At 43.7% G+C, this 25,019-nt stretch overlaps 2 long non-coding RNA genes across 3 annotated transcripts; both read right to left on the bottom strand.

The window, feature by feature from the left end:
• Positions 1 to 258: 258 nt before the first annotated feature.
• On the bottom strand, positions 259 to 8,131 carry LOC142557333 (uncharacterized). Its single transcript, XR_012822760.1, has 3 exons — positions 7,846 to 8,131; positions 3,691 to 3,877; positions 259 to 338 (listed from the first exon to the last, which is right to left on the bottom strand). It is a non-coding gene; the product is annotated as an uncharacterized LOC142557333 (long non-coding RNA).
• Positions 8,132 to 16,639: 8,508 nt separating this feature from the next.
• LOC142557332 (uncharacterized) lies at positions 16,640 to 22,527 on the bottom strand. Of its 2 annotated transcripts, none has more exons than XR_012822758.1 (4): positions 22,384 to 22,527; positions 22,107 to 22,280; positions 20,113 to 20,305; positions 16,640 to 16,775 (listed from the first exon to the last, which is right to left on the bottom strand). It is a non-coding gene; the product is annotated as an uncharacterized LOC142557332 (long non-coding RNA). The 2 variants fall into 2 exon arrangements; XR_012822759.1 differs by having other exon boundaries at positions 22,369 to 22,518.
• Between the last annotated feature and the right edge of the window lie 2,492 nt (positions 22,528 to 25,019).

The following is a 25,019-nucleotide window of genomic DNA, read 5'->3' as shown; positions in this document are numbered from 1 at the left end:
AACTGGTCAGCTTTCCTTTCGTGATAGTGACTGCCTTCTAGTTTCCCACTTTCAGTTTCGCCGAATAAAGTAAGCTGTCTTGCTGCTTCATGGCATATTATAGTCCGCTTCCTCTCCCAAGGTTTCACGACACACGAACAAGAATAAAAATTCTACATTGAGACCACGCTTGAGCCCTTAGCCGTTTGGAAAGCATGATCCGCCCAGCTTTCAAAGGTAGATGCGCTATCAAAGACGTCCGCTCGACAACACTTGGTAAAAAACGGCAGTTTATTTTCCCTTGCTTCCAGGAGCTTCGCAGATGAAGAGCCCGTCTCCCTTCTCATTGCACGTATGCGCTGTAAAAAAAAAATAATAATGTGCGTTATTACATAGCAGACTTTACCCACGGCTCGAGAAATATATTACGCGGTGAAGGGAAACACAAGGACATAGAAATGATTCTTTCTCAATGCGTTCATTGCACATTGCGCGCAAACATTGCAAAATTGTTGCCCAACCAGTATTTGTATAGGGAGCCCACAATAGGTAATAATTATCCTTCGTGGAACAGCGCGAAGTACGAAAAGACCAAGATAGCTGACGGAACAGCGATAGCTGCACACCATTTGACTCGCCCTACGTACTGCTGCGAAGGATTGGCTCGTGCTGGCCAATCAGTTACGATAACCGGCAACGTGTTCCAGAGGTGTGTCTGACTCGCCCCTTGTGCGCTGCTAATCCTTCCGTGATCAGTAAGTGTCACGCAGTTAGTGATTATAGGCGGAAAGGGAAGGAGCTTGTAGCGAGCACAAGTTTGAGACTGCCGACCAAGCTAATAAAGTTTGGAAATTATTTACTAGTGCTGTAAATATCGTTTCTCATAGTGTAGTTCCAACTCGATTGAAGATTGAGGCAAGTGACGCGCTGTGAGCCAGAGCTCTCGAAAAAATTTAATGGGCGCTGTTTGTCTTCTGTCTGTACAAAGACCTCGCCTAACCTTGAAAAGAACCCTCCTAGCTAGCTATGTAAAAACAAACGCCCAATGCAGTCTTTGCCTAAACGCTACAGACGAGTCTGAAATTACTAACTTATCATTTCCCTGATTATCCAGGCTGCTCCCGGACCAAACATACTAAAGGCAGGACCAATGAAAGTTCTAACTTTAGCTGTTCCACTTTGTCGTGTATGTACTTGCATTTCATGGGGTCGGTATTGCTCTCATAAATTAAAAGTTGCGCATGTCGCAGCTTTTTATAAAAAGATGACCTCAACAACCATGATCCTAATTCGGTACGGAGTATATTTGCTAAAATATTTTAATGTGTGCTTCATGTGCGGCTAGATGACATCTTACATAAATATTCACATCACTGTGCCGTGTCAATACGCATCCCAAAAGCAAAAATGCCCTGCATTATCTTTGCTTCTGGTGAAAAAAAATTATAGCGAACTTAGAGAAAGGAGTGCACATGGTAGGAATCTTTCTTGCCTTGAATAATGCATTCGACTCGTTAGAGCATGATGTTTGGCTTAACAAAATATCTTAATATGGCATAAGGGGACAGGCTCACAAATTTATTAAAAGCTACTTGACCGATCGTATCGTAAGAAGCAAACAAAGACACCAAGGACAGCAATAGGGAAGTTATTTGTACTTATTAAATGAATTGAAGAAATGATAAATTAATGGAAATTAATGGGGATGAAAAAACAGATGGCGGCAGATGGGGCTCGACCCACGTCTTCGCATTACGCGTGCGATGTTCTTACCAATTAAGCTACCACAGCGTCGTTTTCCCATCAAGTCTCTTGGGTATTTATGTTTATCTACTAGAACAAAGCATGGGAGTGTTAGCCAGCGCCACCACTTACGGCCTTGATGGCGGCGGGTTCTGTAGATTAACTTAATTACCCCAGAAAGTGGATGGAAAAACGGCACCGCGGTAGCTCAGTTGGTAAGAACATCGCGCGCCTGATGCGTGTATTCGTGCCCCACCTGCGGCCAGTTATTTTTTCATCCACTTTCATTTCCGTTAACTTAAAATTTCTCTAATTCAATTAATAAGTACAAGTAATTTCACCTGTGCTGTCCTTGGTGTTTTTTGTCGTTTGGTTTCTTATGATATGACTAACAAAAATTGCGCCCTCGGTTCCCTTTCTTCTCGTACTTGACCGATCGTAAGCAATTTGTTGTATGAAACGGTACTTCCTCAGACCCACTCGAAATAGCGAGAGGTGTACCACGCAACTCTACTTTAGAACTTCGTATTCTTTTCTTTTGCTTTATATTAATGACGTAAAATTCCGCACATATACAAGAAATGCTGCTATTTGCTGACGACACTAACGTATTCCTCTTTAGTGATAGTCTATGTAAACGAAAATCAGAGGCTAATATCTGGCTAAATGAAGTGCCACGTTGGCTTAATGCAAAGGAATTACAACTTAATACGGACAAACCAGAGTACATATTATTCAGGACACGAAACGCTCCTCTTTTGGGTAGTGGGAATCTTTCTTTTTGCAATGAATTTCTACAGTCTACGAATAGTATTACATTTTTAGAAGTAGGCTTTCATGAAACGTGTCCTGGGATGATCACGTCAACCATGTCAATCTGAAGATATTAAGGGTTATAGGGACATCGCGAAAGTTACGTAATCAAATTCCTACTACCAACTAGCCCAACCAACTAATACCAACTAGCCCAACATTCAACTCTTTTACATTCCTCGTAGGTTTAAAACCAGCCTGTATTTTGGGATAATCCGATATCATTTGCAGTATTGTTTGCTTATCTGTTGTACCAAAACTAAGTTCAATCTGTGAAGGTTGTTCTTACAAGAAAAAAAGAACAATTAAAGTTCTGTAATTGGTGGTATCCTCACCTATCCTCTTAAAGGTGGTACCCTCGGAGTATCGATTCTCTTTACAAAGGATGCATCCTCAACAGGTTTGAACTTTTCAGTTGTGTCATGTTTCATATGCCGGCGCAAGATCACCAGAGAACATTTCCTTATTTCTGCCTGTCATCGCCAAAACTCAACCATCCACAGAATACTGTCTTTATAACGCTTATTTTCATGATCTTGATATTTTTCATAACTCACTGCCATTGTTCGTTTCCGAGCTTTGCGTTGTTGCTTGATAAGTTCACACAATGTTCGATTGCCTTTCTCCTTCTTCTTCTTTTGCCTTTACCTTGCGTTTTGTTGCATTTACATATATTTTCATAATTGTTCTCTATATTCAGTGTGCTTGTTTTCTCGTGTTATACTTTATTGTTGGTGTGTTTTTGCATACGTTGTCATGTTTATTTTTTTCTGTGTGTTAATGCACCCATGCGCCAGCAATCAGTTCATAGGGTTATTTCTGGGCACAATAAATAAATAAATGATTGATTGATTGATTGATTGATTGATTGATTGATTGATTGATTGATTGATTGATTGATTGATTGATTGATTGATTGATTGATTGATTGATTGATTGATTGATCAGTTATAATGTAGAAATAAGAGGTTGACGAGCAATTGAGAAAGCATCAAGGGGACCAACCTCCATGAAAACAGAGTCAGTATCCTTCTAGCTAGACAGAGAAAAGGAGGATGTGCTTTCTAACAAAAACAACAGAGATAAGAAGAATGCAAGGCAGGCATTATACCCGTTGGCAGTAATAAGCGATCGCCAGTTCACAATGATACCTACGGATCTCGCAGGGGCAGCGATCCTTGTACACGCCATCAATGTCACCAGTATTGGAGCAATATTGGCCAATCTGAGCCATCGGTTGACATCTGTTCCTCCCGTCACTCTTCGTGCAGCACTGGTTTGAATCGCAATTCTGCGAGCTCTCACACTCGTTATCATCTGTTCCTCCCCAGTCGATGTCGTCCTAACGGGAGATGGGTCAAGCAAACTATGAAGCCAGCTAACTCCTCTGAAACACATCAACGTTCACACACTTAACGCTTTAAATTTTAAAAAAAAACGTCGAAGCGGAAAAAGCTGTATGCGTGTCAAGTGTGGAAAGTCGGTCACATAGTCGAAGTAGAGAATGGATGCGAGAACTTTCATAAAAACAATCTGTGGCAAATAGGACAATTATAACCCTAGATTTAAATTACTTGATAAGGCAGCCATCATTTCTACGTGAAATAAAAGAAATGCCTAATTGAAATATTATTATAATTACGCTAATTTACTTTTTAATTAATTGCATTACGGCCCATATTTCAATCTACTAATTGTAGCCGGTGAGCTTGCTTCTACTTACCGGCATGTCGACTTGGAACAAATTCTGATGATGGCACTGGTTTCGAGATATCCACCGTCAAAGTTGCGGTAAAGAAGTACTGTTGTTCCACTTGAAAAATTAAATTAAATTATGAGGTTTTAAGTACAGAAACCACTTTCTGATTACGAGGCACGCCGTAGTGGAGGACTCCGGACATTTCGACCACCTGGGATTCTTTAACGTGCACCTAAATCTAAGCACACGGGCGTTTTCGCATTTCGCCCCCATCGAAGTGCGGCCGCCGTGGCCGGGATTCGATCCCGCGACCTCGTTCTCGGCAGCCCAACGTCATAGCCACTGAGCAACCACGACGGGTTGTTCCACTTTAAGAAGATGCTGTTTTATACATTGAAGCACAAAAGTAACTAGAACGCCAATGCGTTTTGTCGGACACTTTGAAATTTAATATCTCGAAACTGGTGGAGTCGTGAGAATTTGTTCCAAGTGGATGTGCGTTGCGATCTCGCCGGCTCTAATTCGTGGATTGAAATATGTGCCTTAAAGTAAATAATGAAAACATTAATTAGTGTAATTATGCTAATTATTAAAATAACCATTTTGATTTTTCCAAGACGGAAGACGGCGCGCTTCCTCCCCACTTTCCTCTTTCGAGCGCGCGAGATTGAGCCGCGACCGTCGACTGGGCCTCGCATCTCGCAAGCTTTCACTCGCACATACAGCGTACGGCGCACGGCGTCGATTTTATCGCCCTTTGACTTTATACGGAACCTCACGTCGACGCCGACGCCGACGGCAGAAATGCGCCTGGAGTGTCTATATAATTGCTATCGCAATAAGACATGTTCCTCGGAGTCACATGTGTGTAACCTTTGCTATTTTTTTTTCGTTTACCTGTAGCTGGTACTCTTAAAATCCGTTTAGCGGCTGTCTAATTCGGAGGTTTCTGTTTCGCTTTCCTTTTGCCCCCACCCCCCTCCCCTTTTTTGTTAGATTACAGATTGGTTACTCATATATAACTACAATGCAGGTGACAAGAAAGACGAGTGAGGACTCTGATTCACTCGCAGGTGCTCACTCGGCCATTTCGAGGTAGACTTCCCTACTGCGATAAGCAGTAAAAAGAAGCAAAAAAGGTGAGGCGTGCCGACAGGACACAAGAGAAGAGAAGTGCACAACACGAACGCCGCCACTTCTCGTCTCTTGTGTCCTGTCGGCACGCCTCACCTTTTTTTGCATAATGAATCCTTACCAACTAGCTCAGCTTTCTGTCGTAAAAAGAAGCTCGAATGTGGTATTGCTGTGTCCGTTCGTCTGGAACTACAACTCATCGGCATCGTCAGGCCACCTTCTCGCCGTCAACTTCGGCCCTCGCCACGGGACGCAGAAAAAACGAAACTGATCGTTGTCTTCTCTGGGCCACCGTTATGTTGCACTTCGCTCCTCGAAGAGAGGCAGGACGTGTGGCGAGTGAGCTTCTGAACGACACTTTGCAATGCAGTGAACGCGGTTTAAATCGTGGGTGAGGGACCTGAAAGAGGTCCGACGTAATGCCTAACGCATTTTTCTCAGACTTACCGCTAAAGTGCCACTGAATATTTTAGCTCATCTTTGCCTAGGCCTGGGGTCACCTTCGCATTCGAAATATACAACTTGTAATAGAATGATCGCAATAAAATGATGATGAAATTGTTGTTTTATGGCGAAAGGGCGCAATAGAATAGATGCAATCACATCGGAAGGTACGAAGACCAAGCGCTAATTTAGCGCTTGTAGGTGTAAAGGAGGGAGGGGGGAGGGCGAGGAATGATTTGTTCTTGAGAAACTGGCCCTGTGCTTTGTCGAGAGCCTGCTGCTGCCGAAGTAAATGAGTTCAAAGCCCTAGGAACAGCTGAAGGTTCACGATCGAAGTATATGATGACACCACGGATATCTGAGTGCACTGCCGCGGCAATGTTATGGAATCTTAATAGCTAGAGCACCTGGATTCACCAAACATCGATTGCATTTCCTCTACCCATCTATGCAACTGCGGCTGTTACCTGGGCTTTCCCGAAATGGGGAAACAATGATGCGCCGCTCACGCTTCGGGGTCACATTCACCAATGCATATACGTGTTTGACTGGAATAGCTGAAATCACCGAATGAAATGCCTGTGGTGTCGAGGAGACTATAGAACATCTATACACTGTGCTGCTGCCCATCTTTTGAAAATGAAAGACATGAACTCTGCGCAGCTCTAAATCAGTTAGATATAAAACTGTTCCCCTTGAACAAGATCTTGGGACCGTGGTCTCGCATATCGCAGCTACAAAGGGCCACAAAAGTGCTACTGCGATATGTGAAAGCCATCGGATTGAGTCACCGTCTGTGATCCGGACCGAGCGACCAATCGATATCCCCAGTGGACTTTCTCTTCTTCCTTTAACATTTCCATTCCTTTTCCCCAGTGTAGGGTAGCCAACCACGCTCAGTCCGGGTTAACCTCCCTGCCTTTCATTTATAATTTGCTTTCTCTCTTTGATAGCTAGAGCAGGCAGGTGCAGCCGCAGTCGCAGGGGAACTTCCTTTCACAGTCTCTAACAACCTTCACGCAATAAAAGTCTGCAGACCTTGGTCATATCGGTGAAGACACCAACATCAGCTAAAGATTTAACCCTGACATTCTTGCTCATCCTAGGAGGTTCGCTCTTAACAGCCGACGCCGTTGGTTTATATAGGCATACAATAGATAGGATGATATCTCCTTACGTATTTCTTTTTATCACAATCGTCAGCGCATTTAGTGTCCGCTCTATTACGAACGCCTTCTTTCCAAGCAATATCCAAATGCCCCATTCTTGCATCAGTCGGCCGTATCCTCAGCGTGCACATTTTCTAATCTCATCGCACTACTATTCCTTGGCCGTATTCGATGTGTTTACCGTGTTTACCGATGCGTTTACGCTGCTGAGCTCGATGTGGCGATTTCCACACCCAGCGGTGGCGTTCGCATTTCGAAGGGGACAAAATGTAAAAAAAAAAGGACACCCGCGTTCCGTGCGTGGGGTGCAAGTTAAAGAACCCCAAGGGGTCAAAATTAATCTCAAGTCCGCCCACTATACCGCATTCCTCATAATGAGATCGTGCTTTTGGCACGTAAAACACCAGCATTATTTTTTTTCACCTTCCCTCGGCAACGATACTTCTACTCTGTAGACACAATATATCACCGGTTGCGTTCTCCACGCTCTGCGTGGCGTGCCCAGCTACATTTCTTTCTCTTAATGTCAACTTGAATATCACGCAACTCACCCGGTTGCTCCTTGATCCATACCACGCCGCCTTCTTCCTATCTGTCAACGTTAAGCCCGTCTATTTTCCTAGTGGCGCCCATTGCGCAGCCTCCTTAGCTTCTCAAGTTTCTTTCTTCTTTTCTTATTTTGTTTTACTAGTCTCCGAGTAGGTTATGAATGAAGATATCTTCTTTTCCAGGACAACGGTTAGCTGTTGTTCATGGCGTGATAAGGCCTTCCGTATATACGCGATCGAAGCCACGTAATAGCTACGGGCAACAATAACTCACAGCAACTATCTATTACATCGTGTTCAAAATTTTCTCACTTACTTCTTGCGCGGCGGCTCGCTTTACGGTCGTGTGTGTCGCAAACATAACGACGGCGACAAGAAAGCGTACTCCGAAATTCATTCCGATCGGCGAAGCGGCGATCCCACAAGCGCAGTCAGAAGTGGACGTCCGTGTCTAGTCCCAACAAAGTCGGCGCTTTAGTAATAAAGTCCTTTCGCACGAGGGTTCGCTACGCCGAAATGTGACGTCAAGGCGATAACGTTTGGAAGACACTTGAAGTGCAAGAAAAAAAAATAAGCAGGTGGTAGTGTCTGTTCTCCGTCGGTTTAAAGAAAGCCTTCGATTTTTTTTTCTGTTTTCCTTCTTCCATGTTTCTTTTTTATGTAAGCGCTTTTTTTGTTGTTGTTGTTGTTTTCTGAGAGTATCACGAGAACATTTGCGAAACAATCCAGTAGGCTTATTCCCGACCGGTGTACTGAACGTAGACGCAAGAACAGCGCAACGACTCAGTTAACCTTTAGATTCACCACAGCTGCTTGCGTCCAGCCCTGAATGACAGAACAATTATGCAGCGTAGGTACGTATGTTCCATTGAGAACTATGCAGCGTGCCGGAGGTAAACAAGTAAGCGAGACTAAAGAAAAGAAGGCCATTGTTAAGATAATAAAGGAACAGGAAAATATTAGGTCAGTTTCATACGGAGTGATCATTTTTAACTTTCCCGGAATTTTTAAATATCGCCTGTCGCGGGTAACATAATCGCAGTCCTTGAGCTAGATTATTGAGAGAAGCAAGCATTACTTGCACGAGAAATTGAAACACACATTCAACTAATCACAAAAAATTCGCTAATTAACTCCTTAATTAATTACTTCATGGCACATACAGCAATTTAGGAATTGTAGCTGGTGAGTTCGGATGGCATATCCACTTGGAATGTATACGAAATGAACATATATATATATATATATATATATATATATATATATATATATATATATATATATATATATATATATATATATATATATATATGTGTGTGTGTGTGTGTGTGTGTGTGTGTGTGTGTGTGTGTGTGTGTGTGTGTGTGTGTGTGTGTGTGTGTGTGTGTGTGTGTGTAATCTAGCTTACTGACTATTTCGACTGCATCATGCCCTTCCCCATGTCCTCCTTGTTTTTTATCCGCCATTACTGTCAACGCTCCTTCTTATATCTGCTGCTTACCAGTCAACGCTCCCCATCAACTTGGAACACCAGGTTTTCCGGAAACCGGAGTGCTTTCCGGTTCTGGCTTTGAACGGACATATTCGCATTCCATTACGATGTACTCAACTGACACCCAACTGTTTCCTTCTTTTGTTTTTCATTTGCAACAAACACCGGTAACTCCTCGTTGCAAGTATTTTCTCATGTGCGCCTCTATGCGGGCCGGCGAGGGATCCCTGGCCACCCCGAGAATGAGCTGGTACTGCCTCTTTGCCGAAAATAACTGCATTATGGACGAGAAAGGGGCGTATGGCAGGGGTTTAGAAACGTAAAGCCCCAGAATTTATATATTTTTTTCTTTTGAATTCAAGTTAAATTATACAGTAGAAAGCGTTACCCGAAAATGACAGAAGGGCCGTTCGAACCCTCCGAGCAGCTGGAAGGAAGCGCTAAGCCGTTGGCGTTATGAGTAGGAATCCCAACCGGTAGAACAAACATATACGTTTTGCCCAGGGTGCCTTGAAAGAACAATGCGAAACCCCCCAACATTGTAGTGCAGTTCGCCGTTCGGTTCATGCGCGGCGGGGCTCTTCAGGCAGCCTGGCAACCTCGTAGATGACGTAGGCACTCGTCGGGGCGCGCGAGCACCCAACTGTAGGCACAAATAAAGTTTGCTCCAATCCAATCCAATCCAATTCGGGCAGCCTAGCAGGAAAAGGTTAGCCGGCACTAACTTTGGCTTCGAAGATGATAGCACTGGCTGTATGAATTAGCACTTATTTGAGGAAACCAAGGTGTTTTAGGTATTGTGCATAAGAGCAGCAAAAGAAAGACGCATTTCTTTTTTGTAGTTTCTAAAGGAACGATGGGGATGTCGCTCGAGATGTAATTCGCGAGTGATTCGCACCCCACGCGTGAAACTGACCTGGCACAGGTTGTACAACGGATGTTACTGACACGGAAGGTTATTGACCGGTTTAGCCTCAGTATACTTGAACTATGACGTCGGCTACCAGCTTCAAATTTGTATACTGTAACACTCACAGCATAAAACAAAATGTATGCGCAATTTTCGGTTACTTATCGCTTCGGCAGCAAGTCAAGTGTGATGTTATAGCACTTACGAAATACAAAATGATTTCGCCAGTATAAGTAATTGCCGTTCTAGAACAGCAAAAAAAAAAAGTCACTCTTACTGTAAGAAAAGGCTTGCTAAGCCAAGAAAGACGCAGGAAGGGCAGACAGGTGGCGACACCGCCTTCAATTTCCCGCATCAGCTCGCCATGACGTCACCGATGTAGACTGTGTCCCTTCTGGCCTAATTAACGTTTCGTTGATAAAGATGGATCGCATGGTAGGCTAAATGGACCAAGTATTGAACTCCGCAAGCCACAATGGCCAAAATATGGGAAAAATATTGTTACGTCACAATATATTGAAATACGTGACGCCACAGTGCCGTAACGGCGCTAGAGCTTCGGCGAAGTTCTTTTAATTACCTTTGACTTTCATTTTTCTCCTCTAATAATCACCGTATTGCCACGAAATTAACTAATGTAAAGTCTCGAAAGCATCTTTTGTCAGTCTAAATTCATTTATTTCATTTAGGCATAGTGTCCTTCAAGCCAGGGGTAGTCAATCATTTGGCAGGATACTCTGCGGCCTTGCTCTCACGAGCAATAAGAAAACAATCGAGGATGTACTGTTGCATCAATGGGGCCATAGGCACCATACACTGGTCCGAGGGCGCCACAAAGGGACGCCAGTACTGACTTTACCACCGATACTGACTTTACTGACTTTATAGCGGGAAGCTCGCGTCGCGCAGGCGCGCCTAGTTAATTAATGATAATCCTGATCCATCCTGCCAGCTTACAGCTTGAGCCATAACTTCGGCTGTGGGCTACACGCCTGTGTGGTAGGCGGTGACAGTAGCACGTGCCGATTCAAATTTTGAGCCCCCCAATTGCCATTTCTATGCTCCTCTTTCCCTCTTCCTAGCTCTACACATCCCCTTTCCCTTTTTTTTCTCGTACAGGGTAGCAAACAGCACTTTTTTTTCTTCTCGCTAACCTCCCTGGCTTTATACTTTGCCTCTCTTTCTTTTTCAGCTGCGGAGGCAGAAAACCAGGACATCGTATGTACAAACATCGAAATGCAGCACGCTGCTCCAATAGATCAAAGTGCGCTGTTGCGTGTGAGTTGGTGGAATTCAGATGGCGTGCACGGGCACACGTGCGCACGAGTTGCGCGCTCGATGTGAGCCCATTTTACTCATCAACACATCAAGACGCCCCCGAGAGCGCTTGCTTGAGCCGTATATCTGTTTACATTTGGGGCACTTACTGAAACACCGCCACAAACACGCGGCGCACATGTCTATCGTACGCCGTTAAATGTCGACTGAGCACAAGCCGATTCAAAGAATATAAAGTTCGCAACAATAGAGGCAGGAAACGTGCAAGACGTGGTTGCAACATGTGTTTTCATCGGCGTGGCTTTTTTTTCTGCCGTGTTCACTAAGCCTCACGAGGCTGCCAGAACGTCGCACTCATCTGATTTCGAAAGAGTGGGGTGTGCCTCAATAGGCTGCAACGTGCATTCCAACGCGTCGAACCCGCTTACCCGTGCATAAAGGGAGCGGTATACCAGGCGTCGACCTTCTCTGCGTTCTCGCGGTGCTGCGACAGATGATGCGTGGGTCCCTCGGCAATTCCACTGTGCAGAGCCTACGTGGAGTGGGAGATTTGAGGCGCGTGCTTCGCTGACGAATCTGAGGCACCAGAAGAATGCGAAGCGGTTTTTCGTTGAAATAAATAACATTGCCGTTGGACGGGGTCTCATGTCGCACTCCCAATTAAAGAAACTGCGCTCTTTCTCAGCCAATGCGACGATCTCCTAAACCAATTATCACTTAATAAAAAGTATTTATTTATTTATTTATTTATTTATTTATTTATTTATTTATTTATTTATTTATTTATTTATTTATTCATTTATTTATTTATTTATTTGATTCCTTACCTTCAATGTCCCTAGGTTGTCGAAAGGGAGTGTGGAAAGCAATATGCCTGTCGTAAGAGGTTATAGTACATTAAAAAAATAATAATAATCTTCAATGGCAGCTTTGAATGCGGAAGCGTTGGAAGTGGTGACGACGGAAGTAGGCAAGCCGTTCCATCCGTTGGTTCTCTTCTGGATGAATCAATCAAAAGAAACAGGTTGCTGTGACAAAAAGAGACGTCAACTTTCTGGTGGTGACTAGCACGAGATGGCATAACTTGGCTCACCAAGGAGTTTGTTCGTTCAGGTGTGGATTGTGAAAAGTGTTGCGAGGCAGCGATGAATGGGGAATCTTACTGCGAGAAGTTACAGGAGGTGGCAAAATAATTTTCATCAAACATACAATGGCAAAGCGGAAATAATTTGACAGAATAAAATGCGCACTGTGACTCTGTACAAATTCGTTATTAACAACATAGACAACATGAATTTGTCAAGAAAGGTTAACCACCGTGTGAACTCCTGGATAGTTGTAAGAAGTTACTTCTTGCACAGAACCATGGGTACTATAAACAGGATGATTAAATGTAGCTAGTTTTCATTAGTTTGGATTTTGGGCATACAAAAAAAGCATTTACCAAGCGTTCCACCAGTTATTGATAACACTAAGGTCAGACTGAAGCACAGTGCGATCAGAATCAGATCACAATACGCGGTAAATTACACAGTCATCATCATCTAGCTTGATATATTACTGAGCTGCATTACGCAAGTCATTAACATAACCCAGAAATACGTAGAACGCAGGCAAGGACAGAAGTCTGCAGACCGATGCTGGAAGAAGCTGGACAGTAACGAAAATCGAAATCGGGTAGCGGTCACAAAGAGTACTCTGTTAAAAAACTTTCAATAAAAGAATAACGAGCATCCAAGATAATTAGAATAGACCTTTAGTATCATCCGTTTTAAGCAAAGTAGTTGGTGAGTGACAACATCGAACGTTTTTGAATAATCTGTGCAAGAATGCGAAGTCGATAAAATACGTGCTTGTCAACAGCAGCAAGGAGTTCTTTATTAAAACAAATTAGTCCCGTCTGGCACAAAAATTATATACTAAAAATCATGTTGTTGAGCCATGAAAAATGAATAACTCGTGAGGAAGTCCACTGAACTTGAGGTGACTGCTTGTTATAATAACTTGCAGGGGACGATAGTCAATGATCTAGCTCTGTAGTTCACACAAAATTTGCACAAAGGCACTACCATGCCCACTTTCCGGCCGTTTGGTAAGTGAAAAGAAGCGATGGATTGTGAAAGAAAGGAGCTCTTATTATTATGGCACTATACATTTCGGCATTCTTCAGAAATCTCGAGTTAGTATATGTTCCCCACGAAGGAGACGCCCTGGAGTTTTTAATTGAGTGAAACACACCGAAAGAATATACTAACATAAGGTTCGTTTGTGGATGATTCATTACAAAATACTGAGAAAGACTAACAACGGACGCACGCGGAAGAACATAGGCAACTTTTCATTTAGCGAAGAGCAGCATCGTGAACGCCCCGCACGGACACTGTCAGTGTTGTTCAGTGTAATTGTATTATCTGCTGAACCACCCATAGTGTTCCAACGGTACTTAGGTTATTCTGTTAGCAATTATGAACAGATTTTCTTGAAAAAAAATTCATCCTTCGCATAGCAGTTTCAAACAGTACAGCTACGTCGTAGTACTTAATCCCCAACCAGGACTTGTCTTTATCTTAATTACTTATCTTTGCGGAACGTAGGCTTTCTTTTTTCATTGGGAAGATGCTTGCTTAACTGAACCAGGCCGAACAATGCTTCCATGAAAGACCTCGTAGTGGTGCAAATTTATGAAGCAGTCCGACTAAGCTGTTAGATTTAAAAAAGCTGAGCCTGTGTTCCTAAAAATAAGATTGTTCCAGCTCTCTGTTATTAAAAACACATTAGCTTTAAAGTTACTATATATATATATATATAGCGTTATTTCACCTCGGCGCTGGTTTGACAAGAAACCTGACTCGAAACGTGCTGTGCCCGTGAGTTAAGAAAAGAAACAAGATCTCAAGATCTCAGCGAGGAAGACAAACAAAGCCTTGGAACAAATTTAACGCCTTCAGAATAATCTATCACAAGACGCCAACACACACAGACATCAAGGACAGCATAGGGGAAATTACTTGTGCTTATTAATTGAACACAAGAAATGATAAATTATTGGAAATTAATGTGCATGAAAAACCAACTTGCCGCAAGTGGGGCACGAACACACGTCTTCGCATGACGCGTGCGATGCTCTACCGCGGCGCCGTTTTCCCCGTCCACTTTCTGACGTAATCATGTCTATCTGCCAGAACTAGAGCTGGGAGTGTTAGCCAGCGCCACCAATCACGGGCTTGACGGCGGATGTGGGACATCCTTTCTGCCGCAGGCGTAACGTGCACGAGATCTTCTTGGGCGAGGGCAACTGGTTAATAAAGCCACACATGCTACCTGAAGTCATTTTTTTGTTTTATTTTTCTATGAGCCTGGAAATCAATAGGGCTATAGATCCAGATCTGTAGGGAATATCTTTTACATAATGTTCTAAAATAAATGAACGATCCTTTCCATCATCTTTTGATCAACTATATATGATTATTTTTGCGTTTCCAACATGTCGCCGTGACAGCTATGCACGTGTTGTGAATGTGTCAAGGTAGGCATTGCTATTTGCTTTCAAAGCAAGCAGATATTATTAAACACTATAGTGTTGAAGAATAACAACATGGATTGTGTGCTCCCGCGCGGATTAAACTGGGCCGGTTCCTTCGAGCTTCCTAAAACATTCCACTCGACCATCCCTGATTTCTGTTACAAAATTCGCTGGCGCATTTGTTGTAGCACAATAGAAATTTTCCCGTCAGCTATTGTGTCGGGAAGTTGTTTTCGCCCAGAGTTTCGTTCGAAATTTCTGATCGAGTATTTCTCGAAATAATTGTGAATTCCTATCACAAGATAGCTATTCGGGCCAGTTGGTCGATGCCCAGGTTAAGATTTCTGTAGCATAGTATGCTTCGGGTCCTCTCACTTAAAACTAGTTTATTCTGATTTGTAAATCTCCTAACGTCAAATTTGCGTAACCGCCGACGCAAGCATCGGGTGGTGTCCATCATCGTTGTTTGAACAGCCCAGTCAAACACTCTCCTCGTTTATAGGCGGTCACTTTTGCTTGCTTTGAAAGCAAATAGAAATACCTACTTTGACACATTTTTCCGACCTAATTAGCTGACAAAAGGCGATCAGCGCTCAGAAGTTGAGAGGTTTTTAGTAAGTGCGAGCTAGGATAGTGAAAGTAGATAACTGGATGAAGAGGGTGGTGTCGGCGTCTGCGATTGGTCCTTTTCCTTCGCTTAGCTTGCACTGTCTGGTCGAGAATCGCAACAACGTACAACGGGAGGCTAAAAAGACACTCAAACAGATCCTCAGCGGGAAACGGTTGGCAGAATAGTCTCGTAGACATGCCGATACGGGTCGACAACGTTAACTTGCCGCGCAAAAAAGTTGATTATGTGCAGAGAAATGAATGTTCCTCGGCAGCTCCGAGTAGCCAATGTTGGAGCGATTGGCGGGCAGCCATCTTTTATTCCTTTCGGAACGGGGCAGTCCCTGGCTATTAAAAAAAAAGGAATCAGTTTTGTTCGGCCTATTAGTGCATCTTCAGTGCGCACATGTCGTTCTGACGTGGTGAGTTCTCACGGTTGTCGTGATGTCGTGTGACATACAGAGGAAGTGGGGATGGTCGAAAACATTATGATTGCTCGTGACTGGTTATAGTGGCAGAAATGGAATAGAAACAGATTGGAAAAGCTTTACATTATAGCGTCCCTTACATGTGGCAGTATTGTTGTGATATTTCATTCTGTGTACCTTTCTTTTTTCTGTTAATTTATGATAAATACCTATTGCTCTGCTACGCATGCGAGATTGCTTGTTCACAGTTTTCTTTTTTTTTCTAGACGAAATAATGAACATTCAGTTGCGAGAAACAAGCCTTTGTTCAGTTTTGCGTTTCTTGCCCTTCCGTCAGCCGTTGTACGTCTTAAGGAGTGGTCATTTAACAATACAAATTAGTAAATTAGCACAGCTTGACTCTTTATAACTGAGTGGCACTGTCATTCTTCTGCTTCTTGATATGCTGTCACTGAAGAATAAACGTTACTGCAAAAGGACAAGCAGGACAGATAATTTCTATTTGAACATGTGTTATTGTGTTAACTCGGTGTGGTTTATTTAAGTAGTGCTTAGTTTTGGACCTTTAGGAAGCGCCCAGCGCCCGGTTACACCATAACAGGACATCGTAAATTCAAGTAGCTAAGCATAATAAATGCACCGAATTGTCTTTACCGCATTTTAATTTTTATTTTTTATGCATACTAATTAACGTGCCAGATGACGCCTCAGGTAAACCTCGCGGCTTTCTTCCTCCTAAACAACGTCTCTCGCTTTCCGGTGTGTCTATGAAACAGTCGCAGGAACCAGTCGTTGGTGAATATGACTATACGTGATTGCTCGAGTCATTCTTATTCGCTGGGTAAACATTACAGTAAGAAGTCAATCACGCATATTAAAAAAGAAAGATTTATTATCAATGAAGCATGAAGTCTGACACCTTTGAGAGAGACCAAAATTTATTTGCGTCTTCCTTTCGGAGCTTCGCAGATGCTGAGTGAATCGTCTTTGAAAGCACACGTAAATGCTGTTAAAGAAATGGGAAAATAAAAGAAAAGAAAGAAATGGTATGAACAATCTCTTTAGGTTTATGCGCGTACATAGATCTATATTTGCACAGCGGTACGCCAAGTGCCTCAATAAGACATTACATTTGAAGGACGTTCTTGCAGCAATTTGAACGACGGTATACTGCAGAGTCTATTCTTTGCGAACTTTCAGAGAGAGGCAGGCTGTATAGAAGTGAAGACTTTCTGGCGACCTTCAACTATGAATATTACTCAACCGTAATATGATTTTATGATGTTTTTTTGCAAGATGGCGCCCAGCAAGGACTGCTGCGTTCTGTGTTCGCGACTTTTCTTCGGGAAGCAGATGGAAATCGTGTAAAATTTGCACGTCCCATGAAGTGCATCACATTGGTCGACGGAGAACTGCAGGTGCTGAAGTCTGGTGAGTGTCCGTTTGGTGTGCAATCCCTGTGCGAATGCCGACGGATACGCGGCAAGGCTTAGTGGGGCTGCCACCATGACGCAGCATCAAAACTAATAGCACATTTCTACAATGACGATAACACGTCACTAATACACTTTGTCCTCAGAGTGAGATGGGGCTAAGCGCGGACTGATTTTACAATTTACTAGAAGCGGGCATGTCTGGACTGTCGTGGGCGCTACCATATTGCTTCGCAATCACGGGAACGTATGCGGTAGCACCGCCTCCTATGTGGAGGCCTACCCTGAGTTGTGAACAGTCGCCACGAGGTGACGCTCCCGACCGACACGATCATCACGGGCGGCGGGTGGTACCGTGACGGCTGGTGGCCCACGTGGTGGCTGGTACCGTGACGGAGGTTGGTACCACGGGTAAACCATGGTCGGCGCGATCGTTCGGGCGCACATTTTAAGCGTTGGATGTCTAGCTCTGCAATGGCTTTCGCCTGCAAACATACGCCGAGCTAGGATCGAGATTAATGGCCTCCGAGATCGGCCGGCGAGCGCGATGATTTCGGAAGCCATGGGAGGTTGCGCCAGCCACATGTGGCGCTCTCGACCAACACTAGTATGAAGTAGAAAATAAAAAGGACAGAGCAGCTTGTTTTCCGTTCATGCGGCAACCATCTAGTAAATGAAGTAGCGGTGGTAGTCCGCGGCATAAGACGTGCATGCGCAATGGGCTATCACCTGTCACGCAAAGTCAAAGCTTTCTACTGGGAATGAATGAAGCGGCCAACCACCATGAGAAGAAAGCCCACATTTTCCTACCTCGCGATCGCCGTACATAATTGGTTAATTAGCAACATTTAATTAACAACTTCATAACTGAGTGCTACATGGCAGATGTTGCCATTTAGAAATTAAACCGGTGAGTTCTCAGGGCACATTAAGTTGCAACTAATTCGGAAACTATATATGGCACTAGCTTGGAATTAGCGCCGCCATACTTGCGGCAAAATGCATTGTTGTTCCACTTACCTTTCTTTAACAAAACTTGGCCTTCTGAAGCAGCGCAGCAGCAATTCGCTCAAACAACCAAAGCGATTCGTCGCAAATTTTCGAAACGCGCTTATCTGAAAGCACGGTGTCTGTCTCAGAATTCCTTTTAAGCGATTATGCGTTGCGTGGGCGTGACCAGGATGATGATGATGATGATGCGTTGCGAGCTTACCGGTTTCAATCAGCAAATTGCAACATGTTACCTAAGGTGATTATTTATACTGTTAACAAGTAAAATTTATTCATTATTCATTATTGACTTATGTATGCCTCGATTTATCATTGCGGAACTAAAGCCCTAAAGACTTTTTTTAAAGACAGTGGCATCGTTGGACGTTATTAGTGCTTTCATTGTTCTGTTCATTTGAATGTCACTCTATATATCCATCTGTTTGGGAATTATGTTATGTTGACTGCTTTGTTGTGACTGTATGTGCTAATATTTTAACACGATGTATATACCACCCGCTCACTAGACAACGTGTTATTAGGCGACAGTATCGTTTGTACTTTTGAGACTTTCGACTACATAAGTGTGAAGACATTTGCCATGTATATTGTATGTACCCGCTGACCCGCTGACTAGAAAATGTGCTATTAGGCGACAGTATCGTTTGTACTATTGAGACTTTCGACTACATAGGTGTGCAGACATAGTGTGCTAAGTGTTATTAGGCGACAGTGTTATTAGGCGACAGTATCGTTTGTACTTTTGAGACTTTCGACTACGTAGGTGTGGAGCCATAGGTGTGCTTGTGTGAAAAGACTATTTGATATGTAACCGTGCACCCTGAATGATGTATGACGGAACCACCCAAGAGATAAGGAGTAGCCGGCGCCTTAAATTGCGCGCCAACATCTCCTTATATCATATGAAAAAAAAAAGATAAGAAAGAAACAACACCTGTGCCGTGTCACGTAAAAAAAAATTATTTTCGTCCGACTCTATTAATTTCTTATCATCTTTCCCAGTGCGTTGCTTACACCCCTTCGAAATGTTTACACCACCTTGCAACCGCGCGCGGACTTTGCATTTGCTACGAATGACTTTCCCCTTTACACGCGAAATCGTCACGCACTATGGGTCTGACGCTCGCTCAGGCTTGACACGTAGAAGCAGCCCAATGTCATATTACATACACATGGGAGTTGACTGCGCGAATCTAATCCGTGCGTGAGCATTAACACAGCAACGGAAGTGGGAGATCGCACGACGCGACTGGACTGCAGCCAACGCCAGCCGCATCACGTTCAACGCATCGACACGGTAGTGACGGAAATACGTCACAACATTAATAAACCCTACAGCTGCGAAAAAAAATCCCCCGCCCCCCAACTCGACTACCACACTAAAATCTAGGCGGAGCTTGTGGAATAGGCTCTCGTAGCACGAAAGGTACCGCATGCTTTGAATGAAGGCTGGGTACGTTATTCTAAAAGTTGTTTTTCTTTTTCTGTAATCTTATTATTATCAAACACCTTAATCATTCTGTTCACTTTGCTTATTCAACTTTATTTACCAGCTCTCTGCACTATCTTGCCATCGTAGGTGATTTGGCAGAGCTTGCATTCACGCCTGTATACGTCCACTTGTGCGCCTATCGCACGGATGGTTTATAGATGGCGGACGGCGTCGAAGCGGGTAGCGCAGGCATCCTGGTGACGTCGTTGACGCCATTACCACGCCGGCGGCGCTTGGCCACGCCTATTCGCCAAATTCTCGGCAATATATGACTCTGGTGTGAACCAAGAGCGAAGTACAAGAAGAATGGAAAATAAAAATAACCGTTCCATAGTATACGTTTGCATTACCTATCGAGAAAGAAAAAAAAAAGAACATACGAAACATCTCAGTGACATTCAACTTACGCTGTACGCAAGGACAATGTTGAATGTATACGTCTGCATTCGTATATTTCGTGTTGGAGCAACGCTGACCAATATGAGCCAATGGACTGCATGTATTCTTCCCGTTGACCTTCACGCAACACTGGTCGCGCTGATGGCAGTGCTGTGAACTGTCGCAGTCGTTACCGCTTGTTCCTCCCCAGTCAACGTCGTCCTAACAAAAAAGACAGTATCAAACAAAATGTGAAGCCAGCTAGGCTCCTCTGAAACACACCAATGCATGCTCACGCATTAACGCCTCCTCCATGACGTCAAAGAGATATAAAGCATGCTTGACAAGTATAGCTTATCTCTGGCAGTGTTCTTTATTTTTTAGGTTGAAGAGGAATTCACGGTGTTATCTAATATTATACACATTTTCAGTCCCTAAGGAGTGAAAATGAACACCCTAGAAAAGGACAGAAAAGGTGACAGGAAAGGAAATACTGATATTGCTGCCCCGAAAGAAGTGCACTCATAGAAGTTAAGCTGCTAGAGTATAATTAAGAGCTCAAAGCACGGACCATGCGTGTGTCGAGGCACTTGTCACTGACGTGTATCATGACCATATAGAACCCACAGACCATGAAGTCAAGAAAAGCATAGGGGAAATTAGCTAAGGTTGAAATTGAAATGTAGAAAATAATGAATAAATCGTTAATTCTTCATTATTTTCTACATTTCAACTACAGCTAATTTTCTCTATGCATTCCTTTGATTCGTTGTCTGTTGGCTTTATATGGTCATGACTAACAAAAAATCCAGCCCTTCGGCTTCCCTTCTTCTCTCATTGTCACTAACGTTGTAGCACGCACTTGGTAGTGAAAGATGGTTACATTGCAGCAGAACTGATAGTTGGGCGAGTTGGTACGAATTCATAGTAAAATATTTTGCGCGCACAATTGACAAGGACACAGTGAAGCGGGGACACACGAGCGCTTGTGTGTCCCCCCTTCACTGTGTCCTTGTCAATTGTGCGCGCAAAATATTTTACTATGAATGGTTACATTCTTTTCTTGTAGAGTCCCATAGATACAGTGATAACGCAGTTATCAGACTCCGGGGCACACGCTGCAATTTCCGGCAAATCAGCAGTGCGTGAATCCGCAAGGTGGACGAAGTTTCAAGAAAGATAAAATTGTCATCCTATGAAATAAATTAAGGCAGGAAATATCCTTGATGGTTATCTGTCATGCCAAGCATTTTGAAATGTGTCGACGACGCAAATTTGAGCCATGAGTAGTGACGATTAAAAATTTAAGGTCTTTTTCCTTTTTTCTTTCCAAGCTCTGGAAACGTCTCATATGTCTAATTCCCAACTAACCCACGTTTCTGCTCTACAAGTTTGCAGTATTTCCTTGGAGACACGTCCTTTTTTTTTAACCAGGAGGACCCACAGGAGTTTCCAGGTTGTTCTCCTTTCTTTGTTTTTTATAAACAATGATAAACTGAGCTCGGGAAGGTTGCAACGATTTCAGGTAAAGGACGAGATGACTCAGAAAATCGAAAAAAAAAATGACGCCCTTGTCTTCATTTTTATCGAAATTAAAGAAATAAAAAAATCAGCCTTCCCTTTCTATCATTTTGTGCTCGGTTTAATTACAACGCGTGGTTGCAGTGTCAGTTCTTACACTCGTTCGTGCTAGTATGTTCTGCACTTAGTGTTTTCGCAGGCATGTTGAGTTTGCGCCGTACAAAAACACCGAGGCATCAACACAGCTTGTATTACGAGCGCCTTGCTAGTGCGAGTTCGTCGACGTTTAACTAAAGCGGCGACTGAGCAATTTAAGAGCACGTAGCGCGTAGAGAGGGAAGGGGAGAGGGGGGAGGCACACAAGACTTCGCTCTAACTACATACGTTTCTGCTACGGGGAAAACATGCGACACCACCGCCTCCTATCCACAACCAGCAAGCTACCATACTTGTCACGACCAGTATGCCTTCCAGCATCAGGGTATAAAATAGGGACACTTACGCCTCCTTTCGCAGCAGCACGTTTAGGGATCGTGTGCGCAGCAAACAGCACGACAGCGGCGAGGAAAAGAACGCTGATTCTGTTGCGACGGCTTGCCATCTCTACAGTCGGTGCTCGATGCTCTGGTCCTAAGTGTTCGGTGTGTGAGGCAATCTGCTCGTTTCACAGAGTCCCCTGCACCAAGCAGTGACACGCGCCCCAAAGACGACGTGTACAATAACAAGAATGAGCAATGACAAGAATGAGCAGTTGACGCACTGACCTTTATTATACTTACAAAGTGGCTTGCTTTTCTGTTGCACAAATACGTTTCCGCTGTTTTTCCCTGAATACCTTGCGATTTCTTCCTTTTCTCGTGTGTGTGTGTGTGTGCGTGTGTGTGCGTGCGCGCGCGCTAGTGTACACACGCACACACACAAAAGAACGAGTGCGATGAGCGATCACTCGGCGAGCATTGGGATGCTTCGCAGTTGTGCTGACCCCTCGTTGGCACAATATGCGGTGACGCATCTTCATTGTTAAGAGCGTGTGATATGAAGGGAAAAAAACAACCTGTTATGCACAAGAGCTAGACAAACGAGTGATTCGTATATGGTCAACATCTATATATAAATTAGAGCAACTGAATCATCTGCATCTGCATGTGCACCATTAGACAAGGTTGAAAGGGTGCTAAAAAAAAGAACACTGAAAAGGCGTGTTGCGCAAAAAAAAAAAAAGGTCCGGCATTTGCCGCCCTGAAACTGCGCAGTATGTTATGAGGCGCGCCTTAGTGTAGGGGCCCGAATTAATTTAGAGTACCTGCGGTTCCGTAACTTGCACATAAGTCTGAGAGTTTCGCCCCTTATCGAAATACGGCCGCAGAGGCCTGTAATCGAAGCCGCGACTTAGTGCTTAAAAGCAGAGCGCCATGGCCACCAAGCCACGGCTAAAGAGTATTCTAGTATGCACTATACCACGGCAGTGGCTCTTGCAGGGAACAGAGGAATTCCGGGTTTTTTCTCTTTTTTTTTTGTCGCAGATTAGAGGCATTTTATCGTCACCGTTTACGCATCTGCATAAGGCTGCCAGATTTCATTTGGGGGGGGGGGGGAGCGGGGGGGGGGAGCGGGGGAGGGGGGGGAAGGCCACTGTGTGAACACAACTACAATGCCGAGACGTCCTGCTGTTTTCTAGATGTCGTGCAATGCAGCTTGGACATAAGGAATGACGACAGCTGTTCGGGCTTCCGTTCCTGTATAAGTCGCGGTCTAGGCGTCCTGGAAATATCGAGCACGGTATGTTCAGCAACCGCTTCGTGCCCTGCAAGACGAATGTCGTTTATGGTATTCCTCTGACCCACGGGAAAAAAAGTTCACGTAGGGTAAACTGGAAGCTGTCTAAACGACACGTTGCGTCAATATCCCAACTCGCTACAAGTAACGAAATTCAGCACCTTGGCTTTGCATCGTAACGCGTGTGGATGCTCACCTCTGTTCGATAGGACTTACATATTTCGCAAGTTAGACGAAACAGAGAGCGATGGAAATTTGGCTAACGCATACATCATTCAAAAGACTGGTTCCACGTCTGTTTGCATGTCGTCTGTTTTACTGCATGACAAGCAGATTCTGCAGGGGAGATGATTTTTAAGCTTTACAGAATTTCTAAAAAATTGCCTGTCGCAGATAACATAATTCTAGCCCTTCAGCTGGATTTTTTCAGAGAGGCGGATATTACTTGCGAGAGAAATGGAAGTGCACATTCAACTAATTAACAAAACATGCATCCACTTAATTACCATCTTAATTAGTTACTTTACGGCGCATATTGCAATTTACGAATTGTAGCCACTGAGCTTGCAAGGCGTATCCACTTGAAGTTACATTCCAGAATGATACCAGTTTGGAGCTATGTTCCATCAAACTCTTCGTAAAAATGCACTGTTGTTCTACTTACTTTTTTAAAAAAAGCACTTTAACAAACGTAACTTGAACGGCCATTCGGAACGAAAATTTATTTCAAGTGAATACGTCGTGCAACCTCACCGGCCATAATTCGCAAATTGCAATATATGCCGCAAAGTAATTAATTCAGAATTTTATAAGTTAATTTCTGTTAATTAGTTAAATACGTGTTTCGATTTCTCGTGCTATAGTAAAGTGCGCCTCTCGAGGAAAAGAACCACGCTATCTGCCACAGGCAATTCTCAAGAACTTCGTAAAACTTAAAAATGATCAATATGTCGACAGCGAGCATATTCCGAGTTCTTACGGAGATTCTCGCTCACCACACCTCTTTTTCTTTTTACCATTGTGACCTTAACTTTTGTTCTTGTTGTATTTTTGGTTATTAGTTGTTTACAGATGTCTGTAATCCTTACCTCTTTTTTTGTTTTTGCTTTGCTCGCAAGTGCTTTCAGTTTGCCCACGCGATGCAGTTTTTGATAGTTACCGGAAGTCTAACCTTCATTTGGTGCCTCGTAACTAGCAGTCTTGTGTTTTTTTCGACGTTGGCTACATTTGCTGCTTCGGGGGCCGATAATAACATGTAACATTTTCTTTCTTCTTTTGCCAAAGGACAAACTAACTTTAAAAGTTAAAAGAAAACGTAAACTAAGCTCGTCATATTGATTGATTGAATAAATGTCTTATTTGATGGCACTTTGGCACAATACGAATGATAAGAAAAGGGCGCAAGTTTGTCGGGAGTAGAAGGCACGATCGGAGGAGCAGAATCTAAAACGGGTTTAAAAGACCGCGGATTCCCTGGCAAACGCCAGGAGACGCCCAGAGTCTACTCGACGGTCCACTAGGCCACCCATCGGCCGGATCCATCTCTCGTAGCTCAGCATTTCTTTTATACCACAGAATTTGCTTTCTGCCAACCGTTCCGTGTGCCGTACACGCCTACATCAGTTGTTTGGCATATAAG

This window comes from Dermacentor variabilis, chromosome 9 (genome assembly GCF_050947875.1).
Source record: "Dermacentor variabilis isolate Ectoservices chromosome 9, ASM5094787v1, whole genome shotgun sequence".
In the NCBI taxonomy this organism is placed as follows: Eukaryota; Metazoa; Arthropoda; class Arachnida; order Ixodida; family Ixodidae; genus Dermacentor; species Dermacentor variabilis.
This window is presented reverse-complemented; position numbering and strand designations above follow the sequence as displayed.